The sequence below is a fragment of the Myotis daubentonii genome, chromosome 2, assembly GCF_963259705.1.
Source record: "Myotis daubentonii chromosome 2, mMyoDau2.1, whole genome shotgun sequence".
Lineage (NCBI taxonomy): Eukaryota > Metazoa > Chordata > Mammalia > Chiroptera > Vespertilionidae > Myotis > Myotis daubentonii.
The window spans coordinates 66828748-66850724 of NC_081841.1; positions in this window are offsets into that span (position 1 = coordinate 66828748).

Consider the following 21977-nt stretch of genomic DNA (forward strand, 5'->3'; position numbering starts at 1 on the left):
GGGAATACCCATACGACTGTCAGCTGATTTCTCAACAGAAACTTTACAGGCCAGAAGGGAGTGGCAAGAAATATTCAAAGTGATGAATACCAAGAACCTACAACCTAGATTACTTTACCCAGCAAAGCTATCATTCAGAATTGAAGGTCAGATAAAGAGCTTCACAGATAAGGAAAAGCTAAAGGAGTTCATCACCACCAAACCAGGATTATATGAAATGCTGAAAGGTATCCTTTAAGAAGAGGAAGAGGAAGAAAAAGGTAAAGATACACATTATGAACAACAAATATGCATCTATCAACAAGTGAATCTAAGAATCAAGTGAATTAATAATCTGATGAACAGAATGAACTGTTGATTATAATAGAATCAGGGACATAGAAAGGGAATGGACTGACTATTCTTAGGGGGGAAAGGGGTGTGGGAGATGTGGGAAGAGACTGGACAAAAATCGTGCACCTATGGATGAGGACAGTGGGTGGGGAGTGAGGGCGGAGGGTGGGGCGGGAACTGGGAGGAGGGGAGTTATGGGGGGGGAAAAAAAAGAGGAACAAATGTAATAATCTGAACAATAAAGATTTAATTAAAAAAAAAAAAAAATAAAAAAAAAAAAAAATTAGGATAATAGCCAGAACCTGACATGGCTATTAAGTTTAAGTAAGATAATGTGTATGAAGTGCACTAAAAAATGATACCTCTTTATTATTGCACTAGACAATGGCAGTGCGAATGAAATTGAGCTCCAATTTCTAGAAATGCATTCCATCAAAGTACCATGTCAAAGCTATCACTTCCTCTTCTTAGTTATTACAGAAGATAAGTCTCGATATCTAAGTTACTGAGGAAGATAAAGCTGTGTTTTAGCACCCTTTTAGTCACACCCCAAGTTTCATCTCTCCTGTGCTCTTTGTTCTCTGCCTGCCCACACCCCACCCTGAGGACTGCTGTGGGTGTTAGATATGCGTCATGACACAGCTGAACTACATGGCTCAAAAATTAGTATGCCAACTCAGCAACAACAAAAATACAAACAACCCATTTTAAAAATAGACAAAAGACATGAATATACATTTCTCATTTCTCCAAAGAAGATATACAGATGGCCAACAAGCTCATGAAAAGATGCTTATTATTAGGGAAATGTAAGTCAAAACCACAATGAGGTACCATTTCACACCTATTAGGATGACTATGATTAAAAAAAAAAAAAAAAGGAAAATAAATGTTGGCAAGGATGAGGAGAAATTGGAATCCTAGCACACTGCTGGTGGGAACGTGCTGTAGAAAACAGTTTGGTGATTCCTCAAAAAGTTAAACATAAAATTATCATATGATAATTCTATTCCCAGTAACTCTACTTGTAGCTATATACTCAAAAGAATTGAAAACATATGTTTAAACAAGTATAGGTACAATCATGGTGTGGTCTGAATGCTTGTGTTCATCCAAAATCACCTGTTGGAATCCTAACACCCAGTGTGACGATATTAAAAGGTGGAGCCTTTAGGAGGTGATTAGGTCATGAGGGTGGTCTTAATGTTTTTATAACAGAGATTTCACAGAGCTCCCTAGCCCCTTCCACCATTTGAGAATACAAGCAGTCTATGACTCAAAAAAGGACCTTCACCCAATGGTGCTGGCACCCTGACCTCAAACTTCCAGCCTCCAAAACTGAGAGGAATGAATTTCTGTTGTTTATAAGATACTCAGTCTGTGGTATTTTGTTACAGCAGCTCAAATGGACTAAGACAACACATGTTTATCAAAGCACTATTATAATAGTTAAAAGGTAAAACAACCCAAATGTCTATTAATGGATGAATGATAAACAAAATGTGGTATCAACACTAATAAAAGAGAAAAATGGTAATTGGCGTACGACGATACCCTTTTCATTGGCTAATCAGGGCTATATGCAAATTAACTGCCAACTAAGATTGGCAGTTAACTGCCAACAAGATGGCGGTTAATTTGCATATGTAGGCACAATGCAGGGAGGCGAAAGGGAAAGCAAGAAGAAGCCCCCTGCCACTGACAGTGATCGGAAACCCAGGGGGGAGCTAAGAGCTGGGGGGCAGGGCAAAGGCGGCCCTGGGGCCGCCTTTGCCCTGCCCCCCAGCCATGATTGGAGAATCAGGTGCCTTTTCCGCCCTGGCCAGTGATAGCAGGAAGTAGGGGTGGAGCCAGCGATGGGAGCTGGGCACAGTCGAAGCTGGCAGTCCCAGGAGCTAGGGGTCCCTTGCCTGGGCCTAAAGCGAAGCCCACGATCGCGGGGCCGCTGCAGTTGCGGGTCCCCGCTGCCCGGGCCGGACGCCTCAGCCAGAGGCGTCAGGCCTGGGCAAGGGGCCGATCCTGTGATTGGAGGGTGATGGGGGTCAATGCCTGAGGGCTCCCAGTATGTGAGAGGGGGCAGGCTGGGCTGAGGGACACTCCCCCCCGCCCCACACCCAGTGCACGAATTTCGTGCACCGGGCCCCTAGTATATGTATAATGGAATATTACTCAGCCATAAACACAAATGAAGTACTAATATGTGCTATTACATGATGAACCTCAGAAACATTCTAAAGGAAAGAGCCAGACACAAAAGATTATCCTATCTTTTCGTAAGTGTTTCCCTCCATGTCCTGCGTGGTTCAGGGTTCGGGTATGGAAGAGGAGCCGCACACAAATGAAAGAGAAAAGACACGAGATAATTTGGAAATATTGGGGGACCAGGCGAGCAAGTCCAACTCAAGAGGAAGGACTTCCACTGTGCTCAGGCCTCACCAAGCTTTTTATAGTGAGAGGTAAACAAGGTAGTGGTTACCATAGTTACACAGTTCTTGTGAGTTTCACTTGTTTTGACCATAGTTACACTTCCTGCACTTCCTCAGCCCATTAGCTTCCCAGATAAGATCTAGGGAGTGTTATAAGGTCAAGCCTAATTATGCTAAGAGGACTGTGCCCTCTAAGCTGGGACTTGTTTGTGACTTTGCCAACAGGTCAGTCCGAGGCTTAACCCTATATCAGTTTCCCACACTATCTAATAAAAGAGAAACATGATAATTAGCCGTACATCCGCTACCCTTCCCATTGGCTAATCAGGGCGATATGCAAATTAACTGCCAGCCAAGATGGCGGCCGGCAGCCAGGCAGCTTGAAGCGAACATGAGCCTTGCTTGCTTCAGTGACGGAGGACTCCAACGTTCCCCGCCTGCCTTACCGGCCTCTGAGCTTGCAGTTTAAAACATTGTTACAAATATAGAAGCTAAACAAAACCCCAGAAAACTGCTTTCAGCCAGCTGGGATCTCAGAGCTGAAGTTGAAACAGTGTTTCGATTATAGAACCCAAACAAACCAGAAACCTGCTTTCAGCAGTGGAGGCCTAAGAGCTGGAGCCAAGCCTCAGAGCTAAAGCTGGCCCAGAATAAAAAAAGAAAAGAAAAAAGGAGCGGTTGGGAGCTTCAGTCACCCACCAGCCTGAAAACAGCCCTCAGCCCCTAACCCAGACTGGCCAGGCACCCCAGTGGGGATCCCCACCCTGAAGGGTGTGTGACCAGCTGCAAATAGCCATCATCCCCTCACCCAGGCTGGCCAGGCACCCCAGTGGGGACCCCCACCCTGATCCAGGACACCCTTCAGGGCAAACCAGCCGGTCCCCACCCATGCACCAGGCCTCTATCCTATATAGTAAAAGGGTAATATGCCTCCCAGCACCGGGATCAGTGAAGCCACGAGGCCTCCCAGCACTGGGATGAGCATGACAGGGGGCAGCGCCCAAACCCCCTGATCGCCCTGTGGCTCTGTGTGTGACAGGGGGCAGGGCCGCAACCTCCCTATCTGCCCTGCTTTGTTCATGACAGGGGAAGGCGCCCCAAGCCCCTGATCAGCCCTGCTCTGTGCTTGATAGGGGGGAGCTCCCCAACCCCCTGATCGCCCTGCAGCTCTGTGTGTGACAGGGTGTGGCGCCCCAACCCTCCACCCCCCACGGGCCCTGCTCTGTGTGTGACGGGGTAGAGCCATAACCTCCCCATCGGCCCTGCCCTGAGTGACAGGGGGCAGTGCCCCAACTCCCCTATCGGCCCTACTCTGTGCGTGACAGTGGGGAGCTCCCCAATCCCCTGATCAACCCTGCTCTGTGCATGACAGGGTACGGAGCTCCAACCCCCCTGATGGGCCCTGCTCTGTGAGTGACAGGGGGCAGTGCCCCAACCCCCTGATTGGCCCTGCTCTGTGTGTGACAGGGGGTGGCGCAGCAACCTCCCCATCGACCCTGCCTTGAGTCTGACAGGGGGCAGTGCCCCAACCCCCCAATCGGCCCTACCCTGAGCGTGACTGAGGGTGACATCGCAACCTCCCAATCAGCCCTGCTCTGAGTCCGACCAGGGGCTGCACCTAGGGATTGGGCCTGCCCTCTGCCACCCGGGAGCAGGCCTAAGCCAGCAGGTCATTATCTCCCAAGGGGTCCCAGACTGCGAGAGGGCACAGGCCGGGCTGAGGAACCCCCCCCCTCCCCCTGGAGTGCACAAATTTTTGTGCACCGGGCTTCTAGTATATTATATGATTCCATGTTTAATACATATCCAGAACAGGTAAATCCATAAAGACAGAACAAAGATTGGTAGTTACCACAGGCAGGGGAGAGGGAGAATGAGAATAACTTACTTAGTAGGTATGGGGTTCCCTTTGGGGGTGATGAGAAAGTTATGGAACTAAATATAGGTGACGGTTGTACAACATTGTGAATATGCTAAATGCCACTGAAATGTTCACTTTTAAATGGCTAATCTTATGTTAATTTTGCCTCAATAAAATAATTTTTTTTAATTATTCTGAAAACCTCTCCACAGAAAGGGGATGTGATTGGCTGCTAGGGCTCATAAACACCTCCCTCACGTTACCAATGAATCAAAGGCAGTTTGCATTCAACCACTGTGGTGCCATGCCAGTCAGAGCTTTTAATGCCCAGGCATTCTTTATTGTTTAATAACTGGCATAGCCCCAACCCCCCGCCCCCTACACCCCACCACCAATGTCATTACTTTTCGTTGAAAACTACACTGGAGCCCTTATTGTTCCTCCCCATGATCTTGTGTTCCCACAGTCCCTCTGAACACTCCCAACCTTGGGCTGCATTCAGGGGCCCTTTGGAGGCAATTTTTCTTTCTCTGAGTTGCTGAGTTTTCCTTGATTGTATGTCTCTTCTTTAAAGGTGCTCACATGGTTATATGAGAGAATGGTACTAGGTCTTTTTAAGTCTGGACGATAAGCTCCATGAGGGCAAGGGCCATGCTGCTTTGGTTCACCACTGTCCCTGGCACATGGTACAGGCAACAAAGCAAGATAGGCGTTTACCTGTCTGTCTCTGTGGACCCAGATTTCCTCGTCTGCTCTTTTGCCTGCTTTGCGTGTAACAGCACTTGAAACAAAAAGTCAGGCAGGTAAATTATGTTTTAGTTTTAACATTTGATCTTATAAGTTTCCTGTGCGCATAGAGAAAAAGGTTAACTAGAAACTAGCTAATGCTTCCCTGATGTCACCATTCTCCACCGCAGTCAAAATACCACCTTGGTGCCCGTGCCAACTGAGAAAACACAGGGTCCTTCTCAACCCCTCCCTCCCGCAGCTCTCCCACAGTGCTTGTTCGTTACCGCCTGTGGGTAGATTCTAGAATGTGAACTCAACACAGGTGGAAAAGTGAGACAGCATTTTCATTTGTTTCTTTCTACTCAGAATCCAAATTGCTTAGTTAGTTGCATGTTTAAAAGGCAAGGCATTCAGTGCCCTCTCATTTCACTTTTTTTCTTTTATTCAGAATGACTCCCTTTTGTCCAGTTACTGACTTCCCAGGAAATGTCGCCAGTACTGGAAGCTGAGATTTGACTATTGGCTTGCTCTGAACAAAACCTTAATCTGTCCTCAAGGCTCAAAGAAAGGCTCTACAGGTAATAATTACAAACAAGCGATGTCCCAAAAGAAAAAGATGTTTTGACACTGTTAAGAATCACCATGCAAAAGTGTCTCTGATGTCAGGCCCCATACGTGGAAAGAATACCAATTTACTAGTCAAAGACTTTGGGGTTTGACTCTCAGCTCTGCCACTTACTATGTGAGCTTGAGCTAGTTATTAAACATTTCTGCACATCAGTTTATTAATCTTAAAAAAATAGAAATAACAGTTAATTCATAGGGTTGTTGTAGACGTTAACTATGTTGTCGCATTTAAAGATTGTCTGACACATATTAAGCTTTCAATTAATAGCCATTATCCTTATTCTAAGCAGGACTCATTGGGGTGAAATTTCATTTATCTCTTGTTTACACACACACACACACACACACACACACACACACACACACACAACGTCTCATTACCTGAGTTTTAGGCTTACTAAATAATAAAACTGTCAAAAGATAAAAGTAAGACAAACTGTATAATGTATGATAGCCATGAAAACAGTTTTCAAAAACTCTATTAATTCTGGTAGGTCAGACAGTTCTGCGTTCATTTTACTCATATTTACCAAATGTTACACAATTTTTGCTTCGGCTTTCCCTGTCACAATCCCTCATTTCCTATCACAAATATATGCCCAATGTTTCTACAACAAACATGGGTCCCCATGGGAAACTAAGCCACGTGTATTAAAAAAAGATAGCATCATCAAGAAATAAGTTTTTCAAACATTGTCTGATGCTTAGGAAGCCCAGAAATGATTTAGATAATAATCTGAATTTAAATAAATTCAACAACTATTTAGAGGATGGCTACCACCTTCAAGACACCAGAGAAATTCAAATATAAATACAATACAGTTTGTGCCCTCAAGCAGCTTACAGTCTAGTAAAAATTTGATAAGATCAGCCATGTGGCAGATTTTATTATTCTAACAAATCTACTTCATTCCGACGTGGTCTGCTCAGTAAATCTCCCAGAATAGTTCCAACAAAATCAGTTGGAAAGAGGAGAGATAATTCTCTATATCCTTTGGGCAGATAATAATCTTACTCTAAAAAGCAATTGAACAAAATAAAGGTTTTCTGAGTTATCTTTTGTGCTGGCTCTGCTGTTTGTATTCATCTGGAAATCGCTCGATTATCCTTTTCTATGTAGATAGCACCATTATATATGAGACCATAACAGAGAAGCTCTGGCAAGATCATTTGCAAAATGATCTATTTCCTATTTTCTACCAAACACCATGACATTTAAACTCGAGGGGAATAAATTCTTACACTGTGTTGAATATTCTGTGCTAAGAATTTTTATGTGTTGCACTAAGTAAAACTCCATATAAAATAATTTTCCCTAAGAAATAAAATGCTCACATAGACACCCTTGGTAATTGTGTTTCATCAAAAAATGTTAATCCAAAATTTGACCTTATGAACAATGCCAGCACACAACGAGCCAGACAATTGCAAGTCAATGTCATTCTCTGATATGCTAACCCTGCAGTTCTGGGGGGGGGGGGGGGGGGGGCGGGGGGGGAATAATAGGGGGAAATAGTACATCGTTTTCATGCCACCACTAGGGAAGTATTTATAGTCCAGCATTGTAATGAAAACCCTAGTGACCTGGAAACGTTAATGTGCCTTTTGGCATCTTATTTATACCCAAGTAATAATTCAGGATCAAATCCAAAATGTATACATTTGTTCTCTCTCTCTCTCTCTCTCTCTCTCTCTCTCTCTCTCTCTCTCTCTCTTTCCCTCCCCCCCCCCACCCACCACACACACAGGAGCTCATGAATCTATCCCATCCTATCTAATAAAAGAGAAAAATGGTAATTGGCGTACGACGATACCCTTTTCATTGGCTAATCAGGGCTATATGCAAATTAACTGCCAACTATGATTGGCAGTTAACTGCCAACTAAGATTGGCAGTTAACTGCCAACAAGATGGCGGTTAATTTGCATATGTAGGCACAATGCAGGGAGGCGAAAGGGAAAGCAAGAAGAAGCCCCCTGCCACTGACAGTGATCGGAAACCCAGGGGGGAGCTAAGAGCTGGGGGGCAGGGCAAAGGCGGCCCTGGGGCCGCCTTTGCCCTGCCCCCCAGCCATGATTGGAGAATCAGGTGCCTTTTCCGCCCTGGCCAGTGATAGCAGGAAGTAGGGGTGGAGCCAGCGATGGGAGCTGGGCACAGTCGAAGCTGGCAGTCCCGGGAGCTAGGGGTCCCTTGCCTGGGCCTAAAGCGAAGTCCACGATCGCGGGGCCGCTGCCGCTGCGGGTCCCCGTTGCCCGGGCCGGACGCCTCAGCCAGAGGCATCAGGCCTGGGCAAGGGGCCGATCCTGCGATTGGAGGGTGATGGGGGTCAACGCCTGAGGGCTCCCAGTATGTGAGAGGGGGCAGGCTGGGCTGAGGGACACTCCCCTCCCCACACACACCCAGTGCACGAATTTCGTGCACCGGGCTCCTAGTTCAATATAAAAGCTAGAAAGAGTTACATAGTCTATGTTCATCTCACATTACACAGCTGATGAAACAAAAAGTCAAATAGGTAAGTTATTCTGAAGTTCTACTAGAACTAGATAATTATAGTCCCCCTCTCAAAAAAATAAAAATCACAGAATTTGTCTCCTTAAAATCTTGAAATTCAAAGGTGACATCAGAAAGTGAAACTAGCCCTAGCTGCTTTGGCTCAGTGGATGGAGTGTGGGCCCACAGACTGGAGGGTCCTGGCTTCAATTCCAGTCAAGGGCATGTACCTTGGTTGCAGGCTCAATCCCCGGCCCTGTTTGGCCATGTGAGGGAGGCAACCAATAGATGTGTCTCTCTCACATCGATGTTTCTCTCTCAGTGTCTCTCCCCTTCCCTTCCTCTCTCTCTCTCTCTCTCTCTCTCTCTCTCTCTCTCTCTCTCTCTCTCAAAAAAAAAAAAAAAGGAAAAATATCCTTGGGTGAGGAGTAACAAAAAGTAAAATAAAAATAAAAATAAACTTTAAAAGAGAAAGAGAAACCAGTAGAATGGGAAATGTAGCCTAAGTTTAAATGTCAGTTATGTGTACTAATGTTATTAAAATGAAAGTGTAATTATTTATGACATGTAAGTGTTTATCAGAGTTTAAAAGGCCCTTTTCTTTTAGATGTCCACTTGGACCTCACTCCCTTCAACAAGGCTCTCCTGACTCTTCTTATACTAGTCAGGTGCTCCTTATCTTAGCACTTTTCAAGTAAGCCTGGCAAGATATGTGTGGTTTTGTTTGCCATTTTACAGGTAAGAAAACAGACGTCAGAGAAACTGAGTAACATATCTCACCAAGATCACAAAACAGAAGCAGGAATCAAACTCCTATCAAATAATTCCAAACCGGACGATCTGGAAAAGGTCATTCAGTGGAATTCTCTCTAAGATTTCATCTACTAAACATTAAGAAAGTAGAAAAGTGAGCAATTATCTGTTGACTTTGGGCAATAAACCTAGAGCATGTGGATAATTATGATAAGAATGTATTGAGCATCAGTGTGTGCCAAGTGCTCAGCTAAGTGCTTAGAGCATTCTCTCATTTCATTCTCACAACATCCTGTAAGATCTAATAGTGATTATTCCCTTCCATCTACTTTTACATTTTACAGTTAAAGAAACGGAGGCTCAAGGAGGTTACACTGGAATGTGACACAGCCAGACCCAGGTTTCTGGCTCCGAGGTCACTTGCTTTACCTCCACACTATTGCCCACTTCCAGCCCCTCCTCCGAGAACCTTTTCTTAGATATTTATTTAAGGGGAGAAATGGAAGCTATAGGGTGAGGGCTGCCCTGAATTATCTTGATAACTATTCAATTCTTTCTTCTTCTTAACACATACAGACATACTCTAAAAAAAATTTCAGACTTGTGTTCTACTTCTGGTTCAGCCACTTACTAGATGGAATGATTATATTCACATTACGGAACCGCCAAAACTCAGTTTCCCCATTTGACAAAAGAAGCTGATAGGACCCAGGGTTGTTGTACCTGTTGTAAAATCATGAAAGTGATGGAAATATCCTAATACAGAACCTAGTAGACAGAAACACTCAATATGAAACACTCAGAGGAAGGCCCCTGGTTCTAGCTTTAAATATGGGTATAAATCAAGCACATACTAAATAACAGAAAAATCTCCATTCATTTATTAACTCAGTCATTCACCTAGAACTCTTGTTGACCTTTCTTGAATCTCTTCAGTTAAGGAGATTTTAAGATAACAACTTTCTAAAATAAAAAAAAATTAGTTTTATGGATACAGTAGATAGCAACATCCCTTGCACATCTTTTTCTGAATTTGTTTGTACAAGTGCACAAATTTATCTAAATTTCACACGTTACCTATGATGATAAATGCCCTATTTAATTCCACAATTATCTATTAAGTGCCTCCTGTGCTAAAAACCATCCCTACCCCCAAGGAGCTCATAGTTTTTTGGGTAAACAAGCACAAGAATACCTAAGACATGTGTACTAATGATGCCACAACAGAGGCAAGTACCAAATTCCATGGGAGCAATTAATTCTGCTTAATGTGATGGGGACTAGTTCACAGCAGAGGTGACATTTGAGTTTAGCTGTGAAGAATGAGTCAGCTTCTCTAAGAATTGATGAGCATTGAAACATCAGAGTCAAATTTCAAAGAGGAAATCTCATTAAACCTATGACCATGAGAATGTCACATCAGAAAAAAAAAATGTCTCCTTTTGCTTGGTCCAGATTGTTAAAGACAAAACAGTTGTAATGACTTTCAGGGTTAGTCTGCTAAAGTCATTTGATGATGGTTTACAAAGCAAACGTGTGGTATTTAACTATCCCAAAGCCACCATTGTGTAGCACTTAGGATTCTGGACAACACAAGTTTCTCCTTTGAGGGCTCATATGTAATGAATGTGTGTTACATTAAAGATTATTGAAGATTGTAAGCCTTTTTTTCATATGTATGATTGGTAGCTTTTAAAATATTGATGCATTTATGCAAGTTACTTGACTTGAATTTTACAGTAAACTCAGGAAAGAAAATGTCAAAGTTGAAAAAATTTTAAATGAATTCTCTAGAAGAAAAAAAAAACGCTTCTTAAAATAGGTAATACTTTGAGATAAATTAGTCTACAGAGCTCATCCTGGATCTCAAAGTAAAGTAGTTCAAGGAAGCAGAAATGAAATGGCACTTTCCAATATTTAGCTATTTTTGACTTGTTCTCTGTGTAACCCATGTTTCCTGCTTTTTGCTTCTAATCACGCTTCCTCTGAACATATTTGGTATGCTGACAGAGAAGTCTAGCTGCCATTTACGTGACACCTGCTACCGTCTCTTTTTCCATCGCCTCCGTCCTTGCATTGTTCACCGTGCCCAGAAGGCCCTGCCATCTCCTGCCACCGCTGATGTCAGGATGACCAGGCTGTTAGCGCTGTGCTGCCCACTTGGGAAGAATGTCTCTCTTCCCTTCCTGGCTTACCCGCTCTTAGAGAGAAAGGCCTCATAGGTGGAAAACACTGTCAGTGCAATGGCCCTTTCAACTTTTACCCACCAAGTCCCCATCCCCCTCTCCACAGGACTCAGATGTCAGGCCCTGGCAGGAGACAACCTCACTGACAGCCCCAAACCTCTCCCCTCCAGTGACCAAAGCTTTATTTCTGGGTCCACTTCGCGCCTGGATGTCTTGTCCATGGAACAAATCCTCGCCAAAGAAGCCCTGGGGGCCATGTCAGAGGGACAGCCTGGCATGCCATCTCCTCAGATAAGGACAAGCTAGTATGAATGTCAGAGATAGAACTGGTTTGGGATTATAGGGTTCTTGATATTATTCCTACTTGCTTTAGTTACTTGATAAAAATATGTTAAGCCTCATAACAAACCTTGGAGAAGGCTAATGCCTGTTTTTATTTGAAGAAGGAACGAAGGAGAGAAAGAATGCCCCACTTAAGCTGTAACTTTCCCCAAGTGAATGTGTGGTAGAAGTGGTCCATCTATGTAACCACTATGACCAGATCACTCCTAGGATTTCAAATATTTTCCTTAAGAATAGTAACAGCTAAAATGAATGCCACGTTTTACAAAGCCTTTGTCATCTACATTCAATCGTTTCATTTTTAAGTGTCCTGTGAAGTAGATATCATTGTGATCTCCATTTTTCAAGACAAAATGAAGCAGTCCCTCTCACTCATTACTTCCCCCCTCCCTTCGTTACTAAACTTTACTAACCCTTCAAGCTACACCTAAGACATCATTTTCTCCAGGAAGACCTACCTGGCAACCTTGGCCTGGCCAGGCAGCTCCATTCTCTGTTTCACTTCAGCAGAGTATACCAGTTGAGCAGGAGGAACTTGGGGTGGCCAGAGCCCCCCAGGCCAAACACCTCAAGCTTCAAACTGTCTCATTCATTCTCCCAAAAGTCATCTGAGGAACATCATCTTCCTTATGGGCCAGGGCTCAGAAGCACTGCCGGGGGGGAATGGCTCCGAACCTGGGTGTTGGAAGCACTGTTTAGCTGTGACATTGGGAAGTTATCTCACCCATCAGGGTGTTCGTTTCCTCATCTGGAAAATGAAAAACACAATAGTGAACACTAACAGAGCATGACTATCACGTAGTCTATCTCATTTGCTTTTCACAGCAGTGTAAGTTAGGTACTATTACTGTTCCTATCACTCAGAGAGGAAACTGAGGCATGGGGAGATGAAAAATCACACGGATAAGTTGTTTGAACTTCACACTAACAGTATAAGAGCTGTGATTCAAACCAAGCCCACGGTTGTTTATAGTCACTACACTACACTGGGATCAAAACTGAACCCTCCTCATAGAGTTGTTATAAGGATTAATTTTTTCTTTTTTAATTTATTGGGATGACATTAATAAAATTATGTAGGTTTTGGAGGTACAATTATATAATACACCATCTGTATATTGTATTATGTATTCACCACCCCAAGCCAAGTCTCCTTCCATCACCATTTTTCCTCCCTTTACCCTCTCCTACCACCCCCCACCCCTCAAGGATTATATTTTATAATCTATGTGTAAAGAATGCTCTTGTTGTCTCAGAATTGTAACTGAAGACCAAAACCACAAGTACCCCCACTGCTGCCCTGCAGAATTTACTGGGAGGTAACAGTCCAGAGAACTAGGCTTACTACCCAATATCATGCCACCCCAACTTCCACCATCCCAGCCAATATAAAGAGACTCACAGCCCTGCCCAGTGTTGAAGCATCATTCCAGGCACCAGAAGGTCACCGGCTTGATTCTTGGTCAGGGAATATACCTAGGTGGTGGGTTCAATCCCCAATTGGGGCCCATAGGGGAGACAACTGATCAATATATCTCTCTCATCTCTCTCTCTCTCTCTCTCTCTCTCTCTCTCTCTCTCTCTCTCTCTCTCTTCTTCCCTCTCTAAAATCAATTAACAAAATTTTTTAAATACTCGAAGACCTGCCTCTATGCCAGCAGTTCTCAACCTTTGGGTCACGACCCTTTGGCGGCCGAACGACCCTTTCACAGGGGTCACCTAAGACCATCGGGAAACACATATATAATTACATATTGTTTTTGTGACTAATCACTATGCTTTATGTTCAATTTGTAACAATGAAATTGGGGGGCACCACAACATGAAGAACTGTATTAAAGGGTCACGGCATTAGGAAGGCTGAGAACCACTGCTCTATGTAATCAGGTCCAAGGAAGGAGATGTGGGCAGATGGACGTTGTGCTGTGCTGCTGGGGGAGAGGACAGCAGTTCTGCATCCTCCTTTCGTAGAAAGATAGATTCTGCACTTGACCCAAGAATTGGCTGGCCACAGAGGGTGGTTGGAATTTGGAGCCCCATCTTGCCATGACTGGCTCGCATGGTGGGCAAAAAGGCCCCTGCATCAAGGTATTGCAGAATGAGGCCACCACCAGGGATGAGGAGTCAGCTGGAGAAGATGGCTAAATCCTGCAAGGGGTCGCTACTGCTTAGGGCAGTGGTCGGCAAACTCATTAGTCAACAGAACCAAATATCAACAGTACAATGATTGAAATTTCTTTTGAGAGCCAAATTTTTTAAATTTAAACTATATAGGTAGGTACATTCAACTTTAAATTCAACTTATACTCGCGGTTTCGTCTTCCGTTTTTCTTTGCTTCTTCTTTGTAGCCATGTCAAACAGGGCACCAAAAAAAATGTTTCATTTTATAATAATAAAGCCACCAACACAAAAGAATTACAATTCTTAATTGATGACAAAAATACCTGTAGGATTTGCAGCTGGTTGGAAAAATACAGGTAACTTTATGCCTCGAGTAGGTACTTTTGTCACCCCGCGCGATTTGCCAACGCGACTAGCACTAACCACTGCACAATGAGGCTGCTGACTGACGGGCTCACTCAACTCGTGCATGAATGGAGCGCGCCTCCCCCGCGCTGCGTATCCCGGGGCCCGCCTGCGCCGGGGTCTCCTGTCGCCCCACCGACCAACACCCCCCACTTCTTCTAACGCCACTTCTTCAAAATAGACTCGCCCAGGACGAAAACCGACTTCTGCGCATGGGCCACGAAGTTTCAATCACACTGTACGTGCGTGCCCGCGCCCGCACGTGGAATTTTGTGGAAGAGCCACACTCAAGGGGCCAAAGAGCCGCATGTGGCTCTCGAGCCGGGGCTTGCCGACCACTGGCTTAGGGAAACTGTCTTCAATGAGTCCCTCCCTGATGGGGCACACGGACATCCTCTTATGCCCCACCTATGAACCGTGGGAACTGTGATGCTTTCCCCACAGGATGGTCATGAAAGCTCAATGAGATGATGTGTGTGACATTCCTTCTGCACAGCAGACCCATGATTCATGTTAGCTCCCTCGCCACACTCTCGCTGCTTGGTGTTTAAAGCCTGGATAAACACTGTGAGTGTGGGAAGAGAGGGGTAGCTTTTCATAATGTCAAACTCAACCGAAAAAGCAAAAGCTGTGTTTGCAGAGTTCTATCTCTCTGGATTACCCAGCAGATTCTGAAATTATTAACCTTTTTACTCATTTGTGAGCACCAGCATGCGGATTTTTTTTTTGTTTTTTTTGTTAATAATAAAAAACATCTCCTCATTCTGGCAGCCAAATAAAAGGAGGCCAGGTGTTCAGGATTAAAAATGCATTACCCCCACCACTGACTTCCCTCAGATGGTGTCAACTATTTTCTCTTTCATAATATGTGCCATTTCTAAGTAGAGAGAGAAGAGGGGGGAGTGAACAGGGATGCTAACAGGAAAAAGGGGAGTGGACAGGAAAAATAAAGGGTGAAAGTGGCAAAGAGAAGACGGAGGAGAATCCTATTTTTAACCAGTTACAATCTTCTTTCTTCCACTTAAAAATAGATCCTCTTCCTGCCCACAGTGAATTGAGTGAATATCTGGGGTTGCATAACACCATTTGTGTATCTATTTAAAGGCACTGATATTGTGTATCTTTGGGGCAAGTTGGGGCAGGCCTTTTAACACTAGATACACAACCACCAAATTTCCTGTAGAGATGCTTCTAAGAAAAACGTGTCCACATCCACAGTATCATTTTTTTATTATTATTCTTAGCACAATATGGCTATTTTCTTGAAGTAAAACTAGGATAATTTCCGGTTGCTGATAGTACTCATAACACACACGTGGACTGTCTGCAGTCTGTGCAGGTACCATGCTAAGCTCTTGACATTCGTGGTACCCTTCTGTTATCAATGAGGAGTCCTCTGCATCCCCACCTGTTGCTGGTGGAAGTGGGCTTCTTGCGATGCCACAGGAATAAGAATTTCCTGAGGCGCCCACGGGAGAATGTGGTGTCATGGATGAGGCTTAATTCTGTGAGATTAAACCCCTGTGTTCCCAAGGTCCCATCTCCCTCTGTCCCCCATGGGGAAAGTCCCATTTTGTCTTCAGCGGGGCTCAGATCAAAGCCACTGCCCAGAGTTTCTGCTCCATATTAAGGTCCAGTCCAGTCCGGCATGTGGCCAGCTTAGCTTCTGTTCCCAGCTGCCATCCATTGCGTGGAGGGCCACATGGCTATGGAGGGAACACGGGCCAGTGCAAGGCAGCAGGGGCAGAGCAAAAGGAACAAGAGAGAGAGAATTCTTTGTCTGGGGATTATGTATTCCCAAATTTTCCTGGACTTGCATTGGGGCCCACCCTCCTAACCAATGATCTTTGTTCCCAGGTTAGACTGACAGGCCAGCACCTTCCATAGGTCACCCCAACTTTACTGCACATGTGCCCACCTTCCCCTTCCCCCAGTGGTTTGCAGGGAATGGGCCAGTGGTTCCCTGTGGAGCATAAAGCTGCAGCTTCCTGGTGAAGCTGCTCAGGTGACCATGCTTATACTGTCTGGCCTCCCTTTGCTCCTTTCCTATTATTAATATTAGTGACCTAGCTCTGATGGTAACACTTGCGGCAAATGAGGAAATTAAGGCTCAGAGGGCTAGATGCCTGGACCATGGCCTCAGAGCTCCTATGTCAGCGGATCTCAACCTGTGGGTCGAAACCCCTTTGGGGGGTTGAACGCCCCTTTCACAAGGGTCGCCTAAGACCATCGGAAAACACATATATAATTACATATTGTTTTTGTAACAATGAAAATACATCCTGCATATCAGATATTTATATTATGATTCATCACAGTAGCAAAATTACAGTTATGAAGTAGCAACGAAAATAATTTTATGGTTGGGGGTCACCACAACATGAGGAACTGTATTAAAGGGTCGCGGCATGAGGAAGGTTGAGAACCACTGTCCTATGTGGTGGAATTAGGTCTGCCTCCAAACCCTGAGCTCGTCACCTCTGCCCGAATATCTGTTTAGAAACCTTCAGTGGCTGCCACTCTGGAGCCAGGCTGGGTTCTGACACTGGGCACAGGAAGAAACCTGGTTCTTGGGAAAGGCAAGAGCTACAGAGCCAGTTATTACAGAAGGAGACTTGTATTGCAAACAAGCCCTTCAAACTTTGCACACAACAAGGTCATGGTGCACCATGAGTCTGTTCAAGGATTATTTTGGAACCCTTCTGTCATTTCAGAGTTTAATAATATGAAATTAGACCCAGGATCCTCAAACAAACCCATTTCAAAACTACAATACCCTTAGAAATTAGCACTTCCATTAGATTTGAGACCATTACGTATCCATCTCTCTTGTGAGCGAAAGAGATGCTTTTACGTTGGAACAAATACAAAACATCAGAACATTTTCATCCAGTACAATTTCCTAAACTCCTCTTATCCAATTTCCCAATTTTGTCAGATGCTTGAACCTGAAATAAAGCTCTCCTCTTGGCCCAGTTTCTAGTTCACTTTACTCTGCAACAAAATTATTCTTAGGTTTCATTATCAGCCTGTTTCGTATATGGGGCTAGGGTTTCATTATTTAAACACGCAGTCAAAATACACAAAGAAATGTTCCAGAAACAAACTTTTGTTATTTCTTTGTATATAATTATTGAATCTTTATGCCATTTTTACTGTAGATGTGAGCAAAATGTACACATTGCTCAAGATGTACATATTGTAAGAGAACTCATTAAACAATTACAAATTTACTATAAACAATAATTTCTGATACTTAGATAATGAGAAATGTCTCCAGAGATCATAAACAAAAGGTATTTACAACAGGTTACGTGATTAAACAGCCTAAATATATGGAAAATATTTTCCCAATCTTATGTGAATGAAGATTGCACACACCACAAATAGGGAAAGTTTTATATTCTTTAAACACAATAAAATATTGTCAATCTCAAACCAGTGTTTTAAAAAATCCTCAGTTACACATATTTATTGTATATCTATACAGTTAATTTTTACAAGATATTTTCTAAGATGCCTTTAAGGTGCTGAAATAAATAATACATACTTGGAGCACTACTTTCAAGAATCTTTCAGTCTTGTAGGAGAGTAATGAATGTGTTTACAAGCTATAATATAAAGAAGTATGTGATGAAGGCCGTAAAGAAAGGGTCAAAGCATTCTGGGAGTTCAGAGAAAGGAGGGATCATCTCTATGTAAAGGCTCCAGAAGATGGGGGGCAGCCCATTCCTGGCTAATGAAACACATGAGGAAAGGGAATTCATACTGTTCAAGAAAGCGTCTCCTATGACTGGAATTCAAGATGTCAGTGGTAGATACAGTAGGAATGTTAGCCTGAAACCAGATCATGGAGAGCAAATGCCAGACCGAAGGTTTGGAGGTTCACCAGTTGAAGAAACACAGACTCACTAGGTATAACCAATGGTTAGCACTGTATCTAATTTTTATCTGTTTACAATATCTCTTTTTTAAACAGCTTTATTGATGTATAATTGACACAACTAACTATAACTGTTTAAAGTGTAAAATTTGGTAAATTTTCACATAGGTATGCACCCATGAACCTATCACCACAATCAAGATAATAAACATATCATCCGGCCAGCGTGGCTCAGTGGCTGAGCATCAACCTATGAACCAGGAGGTCACAGTTTGATTCCCAATCAGGGCACATGCCCAGGTTGCAAGCTAGATTCCCCAGTATGGGGCGTGCAGGAGGCAGCCAATCTATGATTCTCTTTCATCATTGATGTTTCTATCTCTCTTTTTGCTAATAAGTAGTATTCCACCGTATGGATATACCACACTTTGTTTACTTATTAACCTTTCTAACGGGCATTTGTGTAGTTTCTAGTTTGGTCTTCTACAAATAAAGCTGTTGTAAATATTCATGTATGTGTTTTATGGACATATGTCTTCATTTCTCTTGGGTTAATATCTGCTATGAAGTGTCTGAGTCACACAGTAGGTTTATGTTACATTCCTTAAATAACTGCCAAACTATTTGCCAAAGTGATTTCCCACCTTACATTCCCACCAGCACTATGCGAGAATTCCAGTTGTTCCACGTCCTTGCAATCACCTGGTATGGTCACTGCTTTTTAATTTTGGACATTCTAATAGGTGTGTAGTGATACCTTATTACGGTTTTAATTTGCGTTTTCCCAATGACTAATGACTTTTCATGTTTTTATTTGCCATTTTTATAGTTTCTTTGATAAAGGGACTGTTCAAATCTTTTGCCCATTTTAAATTATTATGGTTGGTATCTTAGAGTTCTTTATATAGTCTGGATATAAACCCTTTATCAGAGATATGATTTGCAAATATTTTCTTCCAGTCTTTTGCTTGTCTCTCAAAGAATAAAAGTTCTTAATTTTTATGACATCTAATTATTTTTTAGTGGATAGTGCTTTTGATACTACATGTAAGAAATCTTTGCCTAACTCATAGTCACAAAGATTTTCTCCTATGTTTTTCTCCCTGATTTATAGTTTTACATTTAGATTTAAAACCCATTTTGAGTTAACATTTTTGTGTATGATGCAAGTTATGGATTGAAGTTTTTTGTTTTGGAGGGGTTTTATTTGCAGTCTTATTGTTGTTGCTGCTGCTGCTATTGTTGTTGTTTGCAGATGAATGTCTAATAGTTACAGCATTATTTGTTGAAAAATTATCCTTTTCTGTCTTTATAATCCTGATTTGTCTTTATACCCTTGTCAAAATCAATTGGCCATTATGTATAGGTCTATTTCTGGACACTATTCTGTTCCATTGATCTTTTTGTCTACATTGATGCCAATACCACACTGTCTTAGTTACTATAACCTTAAAATATGCCTTGAAGTCAGGTGGTATAAGTTCTCCAAGTTTGTGCTCTTATTGCAAATTGCTTAAGCTTTTCTGGGTCCCTTGCCTTTCCATTTACATTTTAGAGTCAGCTTATCCATTTCTACCAAAAAACAAAACAAACAAACTAACAAAACACCTGATAGTATTTTCATCGTGATTGTGTTAAATCTGAATATTAATTTAAGGAGAATTTAACCATGTTGAGTCTTACAATCTATAAGTCAATATATCTATTTTGGTCTTCTTGCATTTCTCTCAGCAATATTTTATAGTTTTCCATTTACAGGTCTTTTATATCATTTCCCACATTAAACCTTAAATATTTAATAAATTTGTGTTATTTTAAAAGCTTTTTATTTCAATATCTGATGATGCATTGTTAGTATATTGAAATATAATTGTATTTGATCTTGTATCCAATAATCTTGCTAAAGCCACTTAGTTCTAGGAGCTCTTTGGTAGAGTACATAGGATTTTCTATATAAATGATTGTTATCTGTGAATAAAGAGACTTTTACTTCTTTCTTGCCAAGATGGATGCCTTTATGTCTTTTGTTTCTTCCTGTCTTATTACAAGACAATTATGATTCCAAAATCCCAGAGTCCCCATTAAGAGCATGAGGTGCCTGACTTACTGCTGTCACCACCGCGCAAGAATTCCTCAACTACAAGTGGAGATGGCTCTCCTTCAGGATTAGGCCTGTTGTGAAGATCCAAGTCCCTTCAGTACTGAGCCATTCCATGATTTGGTCTGTAGTCTATGTATATTCATGCACAGCTCTCCAATCCCATCCTAATCATCATAGATATATACCCTTGATCATCACTCTGGGTTCTCCTTTCTCTTATGGAGGGTTTCTCCTCAAAAGCCTTCTATGTCTTTGCCAAATGACCTCAGTTAAGTCCATTTTAATCCATTTAATATTCTTCTAATAATATTAAACTTCTTAATGAAAAATATCAGAGTTTTATCTACTACTTCCTGGAAGGCTATAAGTCCGGTTTTGTACTTCCCCCAAAACAATAATATCTATTGGCTATACAGCTATCTAAAAAAGACCATTTGAGAGATTTTTCTCAGATAAAAGTATACCTGACTCAAGGAAATTTGTATACCTAACACTGGAAATAGAAGCTACTGACAACTTTGAAGTAACAATTTTTAAAAACTATTACAAATTTGTCTGACTGGGAATTCCCTTACAGAAGGTTATCCAAAAGTAAGATAAGAGAAATGTTTTAGGAACATGAATATAACAGTGATTTGAAAAGTAAATGAGTGTTAGAAAGAGAGTTGAATCAGGAAGATTAGTTACTAGACTATTGTAAAAATCCAACTGATATGTAATAAAGATGTGACCTAGAGATGATAGTAATAAAGAAAAGAAAAGTATGAAAATAAGACAATTCTGAATAGAGAGATTAAATAAGATTCTGGGAGTGAATTTGAAGAACAAGGGAGAGAAGGAAGTCACAGACGGCAAATTAATGGAGGTAATGGTAACACCTTTAGAAGAAAATGGTCAGTACATAAAAAAACATAAAGGGCAAGTCTGGATGGAAAGGTAATGAGTTAGATGATGGACATGTTGAGTCTGGTTCAAATGTTGAGAAGCAGTAAGTAGTATTGAAAGAAGGTTGGTGGTGATCAGGAAACCTGGCTTCTAGTTGTAGCACTGTCACTAACTCACTGTGCGACAGTGGCAGACACTGTTGGAACCTGCCCAACATTCAGTCTCACTACACCTTCCTCCTTTCTAATCTAAGAGAAACCAGATTTAGTTTCTGCATCTACTCAACTTGGTGGTGCCATGTGCCTAAGAGGAGACTGGATTCAGCCTCAAATGGTAAATTCTGATTGGTCTAAGCTAATTACATGTCTCATTCCCAGGGCCTATCACAAGTCTAACCACTGAGGCATGAAAGAAAGTTGGCTGTGTGCTTCAGGGTAGTGAATACTTACTCTGGAGATATGTCCCCTTCTTTCACTGGACATTGTCACATCTAAATAGGACCCAAATACAGCTACCTAGCCATCAGGAGCAGGCCTGTGGACAGACCAACATGCTGAGGATGGCAGAGCCAGGAGATAGAGAGAACCTGGGCGTTTGACACTGCCATTGAACTCCGACATTAACTGACCCTGGCGTGCCATACTCTTGTAGTTCTTGTTATGGAAGAGCATACACTTATGGCAGTTCCATTGGAACTTCTGTTATTTGAAGCTGAAGCCATCCTTACTGATGGCTTGATCCAAATCAATTTACTCCCCACACCAACATTTCTTCCCTGTAAATTGATATGGTGTCTCTAAGAACTCTTCCACCTATGACCACTCAAGATTTTAT